Below are 15,869 nucleotides of genomic sequence, written 5' to 3' on the forward strand. Positions count from 1 at the left end.
GTTTGCCATCTCTGAATGGGGAGGATTAGCTTTTCTTATCTCTCTCTGATGTTCAGAGGCTTTAGTCCTGGGCAGATTGTTGGTTCTATGAGCTTTCCCTGGGTTAAACCGAGTATGCCTTAAGGCAATGACTTTCACTGGAACTGGAATGGAAGGGTTGGACCAGGGGGCCACACTCTCCCCCGGTTCTCTCTGTTTCCCTGCTGCTAAGGTGCCCCCTCAACTGGGTCGGGTTGCTTTCCGGAAGTTGCCTTCAGAATAGCTGTGAGGCTGTTTTGTTGGCCCTGAAGGTTGCTGTTGTTTCAGAGGACCCTGCTCTCTGTGGGGGAGGGGGGCTGCGGCTTCCAGGAGCTCCGAGGGCAGTGACTTTCACTGAGACTTGGATAGCAGGATCCAGCTGGTGAGGCTGTCTTGCCTGCCCTGAGGGTTGCTGTTGTTTTAGAGGACCCTGCTCTCTGAGGGGGGTGGGGCTGCGGCTTCCCAGAGCCTTGGTCTCTGCGCTCCTACCCCTTAGGTCCGAGTGATCTCGGGTTCTGGCTTTTGAGGGGGGTTGTACCTTTTGATCCAGGTCCAGGTCCAGGAGGAGGATTCCCAGGGTCTGTGCTGTTGATCGTTTTGAATTTCGGCGCCTTAGGAGCTTATAGTTTGAGATCGGTCGGGAAGGGTTTTCCAGAGATCTGAACTTTAGCTTTCTCTAAGCCGCCATCTTGACCAGAAGTCGTACAAAATCTTTTAAATTTAATGTAATCAAAATTATTTATTTTACATTTTGTAGTATTATCTACTTCTTGCTTGGTCTTAAAATCTTCCCTTTCACATAGATCTGACATGTAAACTATTCTATATCCAACTAATTTACTTATGGTTTCCTTCTTTGTATTTAAGTCATTCACCCATTCTGAATTCATCTTGGTGTAGGATGTGAAATGCTGATCTAAACCTAAACTCTCCCATACTGTTTTTCAGTTTTCCCAGCAGTTTTTGTCAAATATTGAGTTCTTGTCCCAAAAGCTGCGATCTTTGGGTTTATCAAATACTTGCTTGCTGAGGTAATTTACCCCAAGTTGATTTCACTGATCCTTCCTTATATCTTTTAGCCAGTACCATATTGTTTCAATGACCACTGCTTTATAGTACAGTTTAAGATCTGGTACTGCTAGGACCACATCCTTCACATTTTTTTCCATTAATTCCCTTGATATTCTTGATCTTTTGTTCTTCCAAGTGAGCTTTGTTACAGTTTTTTTTTTTCTAATTCAGTAAAGAAGTTTCTTGGTAGTTTGATAGGTATGGCACTGAATAAGTGAATTAGTTTGAGTAGGATTGCCATTTTTATTATAGTAGCTCATCCTACCCATAAGCAATTAATTTTTTTTTCTAATTGTTTAGATCTAGTTTTAATTGTGTGGAAAGTGTTTGTAGTTGTGTTCATATAATTCCTGGGTTTGTCTTGGCAAAAAGATTCCTAAATATTTTATATTATCTAGAGTGATTTTAAATGGAATTTCTCTTTCTACCTTGTGCTGCTGGGATGTGTTGGAAATATATAGAAATGCTGATGATTTATGTGGGTTTATTTTGTATCCTACAACTTTGCTAAAGTTGTTGATTATTTCCACTAGCTTTTTGGTTGATTGTCTAGAATTCTTTAAGTAGACCATCATATCATCTGCAAAGAGTGATAGCTTGGTCTCCTCATTGCCTATTTTTATAACCTTCAATTTCTTTTTCTTCTCTAATTGCTACTGCTAGTGTTTCTAGTACAATGTTAAATAATAGAGGAGATAATGGGCATCCTTGTTTCACTCCTGATCTTATTGGGAAGGCTTCTAATTTATCCCCATTACAGATGATACTTGCTGATGGTTTTAAATATATACTATTTATTGTTTTTAGGAACAGTCCTTCTATTCCTATACTTCCTAGTGGTTTCAATAGGAATGAGTGTTGTATTTTGTCAAAGGCTTTTTCTGTATCTATTGAGATAATCATGGTATTTCTGTTGGTTTGGTTGTTGATATGGTCAATTATGTGGATGGTTTTCCTAATATTGAACCATCCTTGCATTCCTCATATAAATCCCACCTGATCATAGTGAATAATCCTTGTGATCACATCATTTTCTGGAATCTTTGTGCTAGTATTCTATTTAAGATTTTTACATCTCTGTTCATTAAGGAGACTGGTCTGTAGTTTTCATTCTCTGTTTTTGATCTGCCTGGCTTTGGAATCCGTACCATATTTGTTTCATAAAAGGAATTTGGTAGAACTCGTTTGCTTATTTTGTCACAGAGTTTGTATAGTATTGGGGTTACTTGTTCTTTAAATGTCATACCATTTGCACATACATGTTGAGTACTGTTATTTCCTCATTGTCTGTACTTCCTTTTATCAGGATGTAATTACCTTCCCTATCTCTTTTAATCAGATCTATTTTTACTTTGACTTTGTCAGATATCTTGATTGAGACTCATACCTTCTTTTTCTCAGTTGATGCCCAATAGATTATGCTACAGCCTCTTACCTTTACCCTGTGTGTGTCCATCTGCCTCACATTTGTTTCTTGTAGATAACAGGTGGTAGAATTTTGGTTTCTGATCCGCTCTGCTAATTGCTTCCATTTTATGGGTGAGTTCATCCCATTCACATTCAGAGTTATGATTACCACCTGTGTATTCCCCATCATTTTGATTTTCTCTCCTAGTCCTACCCTTTCTTATTTCACTATTTCCTTCTCCATCATTGTTTTGTTTTTATTCAGTTCCCCTATTCCCCACCCTTGTTTTACTTCCCTTCCCACCCCCTCCTTATTCCCCTTATATATGTTTCTGTAGGTCTATTGAATTCTTTCCCTCTTTTCTTTCCCTTCCTTTTGGTACTCCCATCACCACTCCTTCCCTAAGTTTTCCCCTCTCAACTTCCCTATAGGGTAAGATAGAATTCTATACCCCAATGGGTCTATATGTTCTTCCTTCTAAGAGCTGATTCCACTAAGAGTCAGGTTTAAGTATTGCCTATTAGCACTCTCTTCCTCTCCTTATAATAGTATTCAACCCCTTCCCCTCCCATGCACCTCTTTTTGTAGTATAAGTTTTCCTATTATTCTTATTCCTTCAAGTTTTTCTTGGTGCCATCTTCTGTTGCCCACCACCTTTATTTTTTACATATCATCTTAAACCACTTAGTACCCCAACCACTACTTATAAAAAAGGGAAAAACATTTTCCATCTTTCTTTCTGATTTATCTTTTCATGTTTCTCTTGATTTTTATATTTGGATATCAAATTTTCAATTTATTTCTTGTCTTTTCTTTACAAATACTTGGAAATCTTTGTTAAATGCCCATACTTTCCCCTGGAAGTATGCAGTAAATTTTGATGGGTTGGTGATCATTGGTTGTAGGCATAATTCTCTTGCCTTTCTGAATATCATATTCCAAGCCTTTGTGGTCTTTTAGTGTGGAGGCTTCCAGATCCTCAGTAATCCTGATTGGTGCTCCTTGATTCTGATCTGAATTGTATCTTTCTGACTTATTGCAATATTTTCTCCTTAGCTTGGAAGCTCTTGAATTTGACAGTTACATCCCTGGGGGTTGTCTTTTGAGGATTTAATGTAGAGGTTGATCTATGGACTCTTTCAATGTCTATTTTGCCCTGTCCTTCAAAAATATCAGAGCAGTTTTTTGGACAATTTCTTGTAGTATGATGTCAAGGTTTCTATTTATTTCCAGGTTTTCAGGTAGGCCTATGATTCTCAAATTATCTCTCCTGGACCTGTTTTCCAAGTCAACTTTCTTCTCAATGAGATATTTCATGTTTCCTTCTAATTTTTTATTCTTTTGACTTTGCTTTATTATTTCTTACTGTCTTGTGAGATCATTAGATTCTACTTCCCCAATTCCAGTTTTTAAAGTCTGGTTTTCAGCTATGGTCTTTCAATTTTACTTTTTGATTTGGTCTATCCTGCTTTTCATGGTTTCCAGCAGGTAAATTCTGATTTTTCCAAGTGGAAGATTCTGTCTTTTAAACTATTATTTTCTTTTTGAACTATTTCCCACTTTTCTTGCCAAGTTTCTTCTATCTCTCTCACTTGGTTCGTAATTTCAAATCTGAGCTCTTCAAGAGCTTATGATTAATTTCCATTATGGAGGGAAGCTTTGGATTTGCTTGTTTGTCATCTTCTGCTATCTCTTCTGTAGTCTGGAGTTTTCCTCCATAGAAATTATCCATCCAGAGGCTTTTTTTTGGTTTGTTTGTTTGTTTTGTTTTGTAGATTGTATTTCTTGGGTGTTGGTGGCCATTGCTTTGATGGTTTTTCTCCCTTCCCAGTCTGAAGTCTGAGTGAGGAGGAAAGGCTCTCTATGTATTGAGCTACAGAGCAGTTTTTGCCTGAGGCTGTTTTTCAGGCTCCCCTGCTGTGTGCAGCCCTTCTCTGCCCTATCTCTCTGCTTAGTCTACACACTCCTCAGCCTCCTGGGGTCCTAAGTCTCACTGCTCTCTAGGATAGGGCTGTCAGGTCCTCAACCAAGTCCCCAAGAACCTAGAGATTGCCCCACACTCTCTCTGACTCTCGTTTTGTAGGTGGAGTGGGAGAGGGGTGATCAGCTTGAGCTTTGGTAGGAGTAATTTTACCCCCTTATAGTATGGAAATGCCCAAGCCCTGCCTATTTTAAAGGCTGCCCTATAGATAAGCCCCTTCACTCATCTTTGAGATGCTTTCTATCGGTAGGTTTTGAGGAGAGGAAGTCCCTTGCTACTACTCTGTGGCCATTTTATCCCAGAAGTCTATAATATGTTTTGATGATTTTAGAAGAATGGAAAGTAAGGGAAAGAGTAATAAATGGTTATGTAAGTCAGGGGAAGTTTGGAAAAATAAACTAAGGGCACACAAGTAGAATCTGTATGGACAGAGAGGAAAGGGTGGAGATGTGGGCAACATTTGAGAGGGGAGAATACACATAGGTACAGAAATCCATTTTAGTATGGAAACAGAAGGAAAGGAGAGAAAGAGAGTATAAGAGAAAATTGGTTAAGGGGAGATTAGTCCTAATCAAAATAAACTCCAAGAACAGCTTCAACAGTATATAGTACCTTTTTTTTGAATGATAAAGATTTGGAAACCTATGAGTGCTCATTAGGAAATGGCTAAATGAATTTTGGTATATAAATGTGTTAGAATATTTTTGAGAAAGGAAGGATAGAAACAAGTATTTATTAAATGCCTACTATGTACCATTCGCTTTGCCAAGTGATTTACAAACATTATCTTCTTTGATCATCACAACAACCTTGTCAAGTAGATGTTATTATCCCTATTTTACAGATAAGGAAATTGATATGAATGAGTGTTAAGTAACTTGCTTCAGGGTAACACAGTGAATGAGTGTCTGAGGCTGGATTTGAACTTAGGTCTTCCTGACAATAGAGCAAATGCACTGCCTTCATAAAAGAAGTATGTTGTGCCTGAGCTATAGGAAATGATGAATAAGTCGGTTTCAGAGAAACCTGAGAAGGCTCTTTTTCTGTACTTCTGACATTAGGTATGTTTTTTTATTATAAATGCTTTTAGATCAGTTCAAGAAATCCGCATAAAAATTTTAAAAAAGTTTTTTAGACAATGCTTGATGTGGAATAAACTCATTTTTCCCTCGCAGGATAGTTTTGTGGAAGGAGGCTTGTGATTTAGACTTTTTAATATTTTCTTTCAGGCTTCCAATGATGATGAACATCTTGGATGAAAATAAATATGTCCCAGAGTTTCTTAACCATTTGTGACAATGTCAGTTCTGTATTCATGGGTAAGGTTATTATTTTATTTGAGAGTTTGTATGAATTAATATATTATTGCCAAAAGATTTTTAAAATTATAAATATTTTAATCACTGTTTATCTCAAAGTTCTTATTTATTTTAAAAGTTGCATGTATTCCACCTTATCTTTATCAAATCATGTTCATTTTAGATTGTCAAAGGTTCCAAAAATGCTTGAAACAAATTAATTAAATGAATGAAGCATTTGTTTACCTGTCCAATTTTCATCCTAGCTTTGTAAATTAAAATTTACATTCTTTTAAGGAATCCCATGATTTCATTGGTAGAAATACGTATTCCCAAACATAGACAGAGATTGCAAGCCCTATGCCACTCTATAGATAAATAATTGCTTTAGCTGGAAAATTCTTCACTCTGAAACTAACTTGGCGATAGACCTGTCCAAATTCACCTAGGTTGGCCCTTGAATAACATAACATGTTTGTCCATTATGGGGCTGACACAGCTTATACTTTATGGGTATAGTCTTAAAGAATCCAATGTCATCTCTTACTACTGACACTAAAAAACTGAGTAATTTACATTTGATAAGTGAAAGAAGCATTTATTTTCCAGTAATATTCAGAACTTTGGTCTTTCTTGTTGAGTTGGAGAAGTGACAGTATATTATCCACTTTTAGAATGAATATAAATTAGTTATGCAAAATATTTACTACTTTAAATTTTTTTGAAACATAACTTTTGTGTTTTAAAATATTAAAGTAAACATTTGAATGATGTATATGTAATTTTGCTTATTCTATCTTTAGTATTAGTAGCAAAAATTTCTTTATCTGTTCCTTTTCTAGGATATAAATGCTTTTAGCATCTTTATTGACTATATCTTAAACTTTCAGGTCTAAGGATAATATTTAGATTAACTTTCTACTTAAAGTCATATCTAACAGGTCAGGTATAGTGTTAATATACTTTTTAAGCAAAACTCTTTTCAACAAGTATTCCATATCTTTGTATTTTTAGAAATGCCAAAGGCTTTTTTTAAGTTACAGTTTAAATGATAACACTATTTAATACAGATTTCAGTTGATTCCAAAAATATTACATATTTTTGAACAAATTAGGAAATAATCTAATATTCTTAAAATAAAGATTGGCATCTAAAGTTTTAAATTCCAATTCTTATGCTTTTGGGAGAATCTTATTTCACAAAATTTGTGTTTTCTTTTGAAATTGAAATGAGAAAATGATCTTGCTATTTTTCTGAATACTTGTAAAGACTACACTGATAAAGTAGGTTTTTAAAAAAAATATTTCAACATATCTTCCAGGTAGAAAGTTCTAAAATGCACAGATATATTAATCTTGTTTTTGCCAACAAACTACTCAGGACTGGGGTACCTTTAGGTTGCTATTTATACACAGTGCCTTTTAAAAATATACAATGGATTATGTTATTTTCTCTTTGACAACTTGTTGGAAAATGCTTTTCATAATAGGAATAATCTGAAAGATTTTTTCATTTTAATTCTGGAGATTTTTCTGTTTTCAGCCTTTGGGATAAAACCATTGGTTGCAACAGAAAGAAACATAGTGAGTGTGTTTCCAAAGAGCTATGTACAAGAAGTAAACTTAAGTCTCAAGGAGGTCCTCCAGATATCTCAAACTCAATATGTTGAAAATATAATCCTAAATCTGCCCATCTTTTTAACTGTTGTTGAATGCACCACCATCCTTCTGTTCACTTTGTGCTGACAACCTTGGAGACAATCCTTAATCCTTTCCTTTCCTTCACCCCCTATATGCATTCAGTTGTCCTGTCCATAATCATTCACTGGGGCTATTTGAGTTGCTTTTTAGGAGTGAACTAGATCCATCAAGCCAGGTGCATGACTGCACAGGGGAAGCAGTACTCTCATTCATATGCCAACATCCTACTTCAATCCTTAATTATCTCTTGCCTAGATGATTGCAGTTATTTCCTACTTATTTTCATTGTCTCAGTTTTCTCTCTACTCCAATCTTATTTTTGTGAGCATAGGTATGACTGTGACATTCCCTCCCCTCCCTTACTCAGGTTGCTCTAGGAGCTCCCCTTTTCCTTTAGAATAAAATAGACATTCCTCTCTGTCTGTCTTTCAAAGCTTCTTACAATCTAGCCAGCCTACTTTTCAGGTTCATTGTACATTGCTCTTCACATATGTTCCAGCTAAACTGACCTACTTTTTTTTTCTTACTCAGCTTTTGCAAGGTTATCCCCCCAGACCTGGAATGTATTTCTTCTTTCTTAGAATTCTTAGCTTATTTCAAAGCTTAGCTCAATTGCCATCTCCTACAGTAGGTTTATTCTCATTTCCACAGTTGCTAAGGTCCTACCCTCTCCAGAATTTACATTTTATTTACTCAGTATATATTTTCAATTTGGTTTTTGGTATACATATTGTTTCTGTCCATATAGAATATAGCTCCTTGAAGGCAAATATGTTTCTGTTTTTGTCCTTATATTCCCAGGGACTGGCACAATGACTGGCATATAGTAGACATACAATAAATGCTTTTTAAATGAATGAATAAATAAAAGATATGTAGAAAATGTTTATCAGGAAAGGAGGTGGGTTCATTATGAAATGAGATTAAATGATAGTAGATAGCAAGTCCTGAACTAAACTAAAAGACCTACAGGAAGGCTTCTAGAATATCTTGATAGTCGATGTATGCGAGAGTACAGATAAAACTTGTACAGAATTAGAAGTCATAGGTGAGACGATATGTTCCATTTAAGGCAGTACCTACATGGATGAAATCACAAATCCATTAAAGTGTAAGTGGATAGTCATATGAGTCAATAAGTGTTTTTTGGAAGATCTTTTGATGACTAAAGGTGGCTTAAAAGGAAAAAGGAAAGGTATGCAAAGGAATTCTGTGTTGCTTCATTTTGAGAGGTCATACCTATATGAATTTTCTAACTAATTGAGGCTCATTCCTTCTGGCAGCAACATTTTTTTCCCTTTTTTTATTTAGAATATTTTTCCATGGCTATATGATTCATGATTCTCACCTCCCACCCCTCTTCCCTCCTGCTCTTGGAGCTGATAAGCAAACCCACTATGTTATACATGTATCATTGTTCAAAACCTCTTTCCATGTTATTCATATTTTCAGTAGAGTGATCTTTTAACTTTAAAACCCTAATCATCCCCATTGAACCACATGATTGATTATATGTTTTTCTTCTGAGTTTCTGTTCCCACAATTCTTTCTCTGGATATGAATGGTATTCTTTCTCTTTAAGTTCCTCTGGATTGTCCTGGGTTGTGACCGTGAAAATGTGGGTTCAATGACTGAATTGCCAAAACTGTAAAAATAATTTTAGTGTCTTGATTTTATATCAAAAATAAGTGGTCGCCATGGGAAAAATTCCCAAATATGAAATACTCAAGTCAGCTGGGTTTTATGGAAATTTTAATTAATACGAATGAAGGAATTAAGGGAAGGGAGAGAGACAGAGTAAGAGGAAGTAGTAGGAAAAGGCCTAGGCCTTTCTCTTTAAGAGAGAAAACTAAGTCAGTCTTTTATCCATTCACCACAAGATTTTGTCCCAAGCAAAACTCCAACTAAGTTCAGAGGCCCAGCTACTCCAACTAGTCCTAAGTCCAACTCACGAACTCTCCCTAAGTTGAGAGAGACAGCTCCTTTTAAAGAGAAATTTCTCTTATGTCACCTCCCCTAAATTTTCACATCTACCAATCACAGTAGATGTTTTCCACAGGACTGACCATTCTTAATTCACATCTTCTTTTGTTAATCACCTTCCCTGAGTAGACTAAAACTTCACACCTCTTGCTAAGCTTGCCCTTTGTAAGTTGCTTGACTTTTCAGTGATTAATTTGACCTCCATAGGTACTTAGCACCCTTTTGTATTAGATCTAAAAATAGACCTAGCTTAAGGTTCTAGCTTTACTATAAGTATGGGTTGGGGACTTTTTCTCATTGTTCCATCAGGAGTTTACAACTTTATCTTCCTCTAAAGTATGCCTAAGCATGGGTGGAGTAATGTTAGAGTTCCCAATACATTCCTGATAAGTACCTCCATTGTTTAAATGGGGAATAGCCTTAAGCAAATGTTCTAAGGTAGAGTCTGAGCAGTTTTAAGATTCACAGGGTCATTGCATTGCTGTTAGAAAAATCTCTTAAATTCAATTGTGCCACAATGTATCAGTCTCTGTGTACAATGTTCTCCTGGTTCTGCTCCTTTCACTCTGCATCAATTCCTGTAGGTCATTTCAGTTCACATGGAATTTCTCCAGTTCTTTATTCCTTTTAGTACAGTAGATACCAACAGATACCACAATTTGTTTAGCCATTCCCCAATTAAAGAACATCCCCTCATTTTCCAATTTTTGCCACCACAAAGAATGTGGCTATAAATACTTTGTACAAGTCTTTTTCCTTATTATCTCTTTGGGGTACAAACCCAGCAGTGGTATGGCTGGATGAAAAGGTAGGCAATCTTTTAAAGCCCTTTGTGCACAGTGCCCTCCAGAGTGGTTGGACCAATTCACAACTACACTAGCAGTGTATTAGTGTCCCAATTTTGCTACATCCTCTCCAACATTCATCACTTTTCTTTGCTGCTATATTGGTCAGTCTGCTAGGTGTAAGGTGGTACCTCATAGTTGTTTTCATTTGCATTTCTTTAATCAGGAGGGATTTAGAACACTTCTCTGTGCTTATTGATAGTTTCGATTTCATCATGTGAAAACTCTGGCAGCAACTTTAAAAAAATTTTAGTCATGTAGAATCAAAATCTTTCAGAAAGGAATATTTCCCTGATTATACATTGAGTTCTAGTACAAGCTTTGTATTAGTCATGGATTTATCAATTTATTGAACCCCTTTGGACTTTAATGTCCTTTTCTCCTAATATGAATAGGCTGGATTAATTGATCTTTAAGTTCTCTTCTAGCTCTGTGATCTTATTGATGATTTAGAGCCATTATTAACAATAGTTAAATTATGCTTTAATATATTCAAAATCCCTTGAGATATGTAAGCCTGTCTGCACTCAAAATACTGTATATTTTACGTTCTGTTATCTGCTTAATATAGGAAGGATATTTTTGTTGTTCTGTCATTTTTTGTTGCTATCGTATATATTTGTCATTTCCTCTCCTCTCCCTTTTAATTTGTTGTCTCTAATCTGCTCTGGGCTAGGAAACCATCCATTCCAAAACTTTACACTTGAGTGAATCTGATGATATTAACATGTATTTTCCTTTCATCCTTCCACTCACAGTCCATCCATGGGTTTTTCTAGGCCTTTTAAACTTTTTTAGCTATTAATATAGCCAACAACTCTTGTATTTATTATCTTTGACTCTCATTTTGTGATTGACTCATCTTTTCCAATTGTACATCTCCTCATTAAATATCTATTATGCTTCTTGTTTAGGATATCTTTGGAAATATAGTACAGCCTGCTTAAACACATTATGCATCTCTCTTTTGCCCTTTGGGTGACCTGAAACTTTGATTCTTGAAATATTGTAGTATTCTAAGATTGATTCACAACCATAAAATATCTGCTTATATTAAAAATTAAAATAATTACACAACATAGAAAATAACATTTTTTTCAAGAAGTATATTTGAACAATAGACTTTTTCTTATGAGTGAAGACATTGCACTTCAGATTAAGTAGGAAAGGGGCAACTAAGTAGTAGCTAAGGAGTTCCTAGGTTCAAAACTGTCTTCAGATACTTCCTAGCAGTGTGACCCTGGGCAAGTCACTTAACCCCAATTGCCTAGCCCTTACTACTATTTTGCCTTGGACCTAATACTTAGAATTGATTTCAATATGGGAAAGTAAGAGTTTTTTTTTTTTAATTAAGTAAGGAAAAGTAACAGGTCCAGACAAAGTACACAAAAAGTAAATACAATCCAAAAGTTATACCATCTTGTTAGCATTAAGAGCTTATTTTACAAGATATTTTGGGCAGATAAAAATACTAAAAGAATAAGAAATCACATATATGGTACAGTAGAAAGTACAGGACTTGGTGTCATGTTGACTGGATTTATATCTTCTAAGTCTTACTAGCTGTTATCATTGACAAGTCACTTAATACCTTTTAAACTTTATTTCCTCATTTTGTAAAATAATGACGATATCTGTAGTACCTACTTTACAGGGAGTGAGGTTCTTGGATTTATATCTTCTAAGTCTTACTAGCTGTTATCATTGACAAGTCACTTAATACCTTTTAAACTTTATTTCCTCATTTTGTAAAATAATGACAATATCTGTAGTACCTACTTTATAGGGAGTGAGGTTCAAATGAAATCACACATATGAGATATTTTTGAAGCCTTAAGGTGCTTTATAAATATCAATTATTGCTTAAGAAAAGACAAATGAGGACACCACTAACCACTAACTACTGATCTATACGCCTAGTCTTTGAAAATGATCTTTAAATGTATTGAGGAGATCCTTGATGAAAATATGAGAAGGGAATACACAAACTTAAAATTTACCTATGGCAAAACACATTTATAATTACACAGTTGACTACAAAATGTGGAGAATGCAAAAATCCTATTTATTATTTCATTACAAAAGAGCATTTGGCTCAGTAGAGCAAATATACAACTTTAAAGCCTCTCCTCCAGCAAGGAATTTTTCATGCATTTCTTAATATCATTCAATGTTCATTGATAAATACAACCACAGGGAAGCTGTATAATAAGCAAGTTTATTAAAATAATTTCATAAAATAAATAGGCTCTTAAATTGTCAGTCAAATACTCATGGGATTTACTATGCTCTAGACATGTGGTAAAGAGAAAAACACTGTCCCTGAACTCAAGAACTTAAATTTTTTTTTTGAATTGAGTTTCTTTTTTTTTTTAAACATTATTTTATTTGGTCATTTCCAAACATTATTCATTGGAAACAAAAACCATTTTCTTTTCCTCCCCCCCCACCCTCACCTCTCCCATAGCCGGTGCATGATTCTACTGGGTATCGCATGTGTTCTTGACTCGAACCCATTTCCATGTTGTTGGCATTTGCATTAGAGTGTTCATTTAGAGTCTCTCCTCAGTCATATCCCCTCCACCCCTGTAGTCAAGCAGTTGCTTTTTTTCGGTGTTTTTACTCTCACAGTTTATCCTCTGCTTGTGGATAGTGTTTTTTAGATCCCTGTAGATTGTTCAGGGACATTGTATTGTCCCTAATGGAGAAGTCCTTTACCTTCGATTGTACCACAGTGTATCAGTCTCTGTGTATAATGATTTCCTGGTTCTGCTCCTTTTGCTCTGCATCACTTCCTGGAGGTTGTTCCAGACTCCATGGAATTCCTCCACTTTATTATTCCTTTTAGCACAATAGTATTCCATCACCAACATATACCACAATTTGTTCAGCCATTCCCCAATTGAAGGGCATCCCCTCATTTTCCAATTTTTGGCCACCACAAAGAGTGCAGCTATGAATATTCTTGTACAAGTTTTTTTTCCTTATTATCTCTTTGGGGTACAAACCCAGCAGTGCTATGGCTGGATCAAAGGGCAGACAGTCTTTTATCACCCTTTGGGCATAGTTCCAAATTGCCCTCCAGAATGGTTGGATCAATTCACAACTCCACCAGCAATGAATTAGTGTCCCTACTTTGCCGCATCCCCTCCAGCATTCATTACTTTCCATAGCTATCATGTTAGCCAATCTGCTAGGTGTGAGGTGATACCTCAGAGTTGCTTTGATTTATATCTCTCTGATTATAAGAGATGTAGAGCACTTTTTCATGTGCTTATTAATAGTTTTGATTTCTTTGGCTGAGAACTACCTGTTCATGTCCCTTGCCCATTTATCAATTGGAGAATGGCTTGATTTTTTGTACAATTGATTTAGCTCTTTGTAAATTTGAGTAATTAAACCTTTGTCAGAGGTTTTTATGAAGATTGCTTCCCAATTTGTTGCTTTCCTTCTGATTTTAGTTACATTGGTTTTGTTTGTACAAAACCTTTTTAATTTGATGTATTCCAAATTATTTATTTTGCATTTTGTGACTCTAAGTCTTGCTTGGTTTTAAAATCTTTCCCTTCCCAAAGGTCTGACATGTATACTATTCTGTGTTTGCCTAATTTTCTTATAGTTTCCTTCTTTATGTTCAAGTCAATCACCCATTTTGAATTTATCTTGGTGTAGGGTGTGAGGTGTTGATCTAAACCTAATCTTTCCCACACTGTCCTCCAATTTTCACAGCAGATTTTATGAAATAGTGTATTTTTATCTCAAAAGCTGGGTTCTCTGGGTTTGTCGTATACTGTCCTGCTGAGGTCACTTACCCTGAGTCTATTCCACTGATCCTCCTTTCTGTCTCTTAGCCAGTACCAAATTGTTTTGATGACTGCTGCTTTATAATATAGTCTGAGATCTGGGACTACAAGGCCCTCTTCCTTTGTATTTTTTTTTCATTGTTTCCCTGGATATCCTTGATCCTTTGTTCTTGCAAATGAACTTTGTTATGGTTTTTTTCTAAATCAGTAAAAAAAATTTTGGAAGTTTAGTGGGTATGGCACTAAATAGATAAATGAGTTTGGGTAGGATGGTCATTTTTATTATATTGGCTTGTCCTACCCATGAGCAGTTAATGTTTTTCCAATTGTTCAAGTCTAGTTTTAGTTGTGTGGAGAGTGTTTTGTAGTTGTGTTCATATAGTTCTTGTGTTTGTTTCGAGAGATAGATTCCCAAGTATTTTATTTTGTCTAAGGTGATTTTGAATGGGATTTTTCTTTCTAGTTCTTGCTGCTGAGCTGTGTTGGAAATATATAGAAATGCTGATGACTTATGTGGATTTATTTTGTATCCTGCAACTTTGCTAAAGTTGTTGATTATTTTGATTAGTTTTTTGGTTGAATCTCTAGGATTCTTTAAGTAGACCATCATGTCATCTGCAAAGAGTGATAACTTGGTCTCCTCCTTGCCTATTTTAATGCCTTCAATTTCTTTTTCTTCTCTAATTGCTACTGCTAGTGTTTCTAATACAATGTCGAATAGTAGAGGTGATAATGGGCATCCTTGTTTCACTCCTGATCTTATTAGGAAGACATCTAGTTATAACCATTGCAGATGATATTAGTTGATGGTTTTAGATATATATTGTTTATTATTTTTAGGAACGACCCTTCTATTCCTATGCTTTCTAGTGTTTTTAATAGGAATGGGTGTTGTATTTTATCAAAGGCTTTTTCTGCGTCTATTGAAATAATCATGTGGTTCTTGTTGGTTTGCTTGTTGATGTGGTCAATTATGTGGATGGTTTTCCTAATATTGAACCAGCCCTGCATCCCTGGTATAAATCCTACTTGATCATGGTGAATGACTCTTTTGATCACTTACTGGAGTCTTTTTGCTAGTATGCTATTTAAGATTTTTGCATCTATATTCATTAGGGAGATTGGTCTATAATTTTCTTTCTCTGTTTTTGGCCTGCCTGGCTTTGGGATCAGAACCATGTTTGTGTCATAAAAGGAATTTGGTAGAACTCCCTCTTTGCTTATTATGTCAAATAGTTTGTGTGGTATTGGGGTTAGCTGTTCTTTGAATGTTTGATAGAATTCACTGGTGCATCCATCAGGCCCTGGGGATTGTTTCTTAGGAAGTTCTTTGATGGCCTGTTGGATTTCTAAATTCTAATGGGGTAGACAATATATAAATAAGTATATACACTCATAGTAACAACAGAGTAGATGGAAGATAATGAGAGGGAAGGCATTGGTTTCAGAGGTCATTAGGAAAGACATCTAAGCTTCTCAGGCTCTTGTTTTCTTTTTTCTTGGATGTGACTTAATTGGTGAAATTTGTCATATACCTGAATTAGATATGAGTGAGATTTTACTATTGCTTATAGATGTTTTATCTATCAATAAGCTATTAAAAGCTTACTATATGCCAGGCACTGTTCCATATAGTGAAGAGATAAGGAAAAGCAAAAATACACAAAATGGGATAGCTAGGTGGCTCAGCAGATAGAAAGCCAGGTCTGGAGACAGGAGTCCTGTGTTTAAATCTGGCCTCAGACACTTCCTAGTTGTGTG

The 15,869-nt window shown here is 35.6% G+C and overlaps 1 protein-coding gene across 18 annotated transcripts in view; it reads left to right on the plus strand.

Annotated features, from left to right (window-relative positions):
* Positions 1-15,869, plus strand: part of CHD9 (chromodomain helicase DNA binding protein 9) — a 301,099-nt gene that overhangs the window by 64,760 nt on the left and 220,470 nt on the right. For 15 of the 18 annotated variants that reach the window (XM_056812307.1, XM_056812296.1, XM_056812293.1 and 12 more), the window contains one exon: positions 5,708-5,797. The exons of the other annotated variants lie outside the window; for them this stretch is intronic. The gene's annotated coding sequence lies outside the window, so the exon portion shown is untranslated. The remainder of the gene's footprint in view (positions 1-5,707; positions 5,798-15,869) is intronic. 18 annotated transcript variants of the gene reach the window in all.

The sequence above is a fragment of the Monodelphis domestica genome, chromosome 1 (genome assembly GCF_027887165.1).
Source record: "Monodelphis domestica isolate mMonDom1 chromosome 1, mMonDom1.pri, whole genome shotgun sequence".
In the NCBI taxonomy this organism is placed as follows: Eukaryota; Metazoa; Chordata; class Mammalia; order Didelphimorphia; family Didelphidae; genus Monodelphis; species Monodelphis domestica.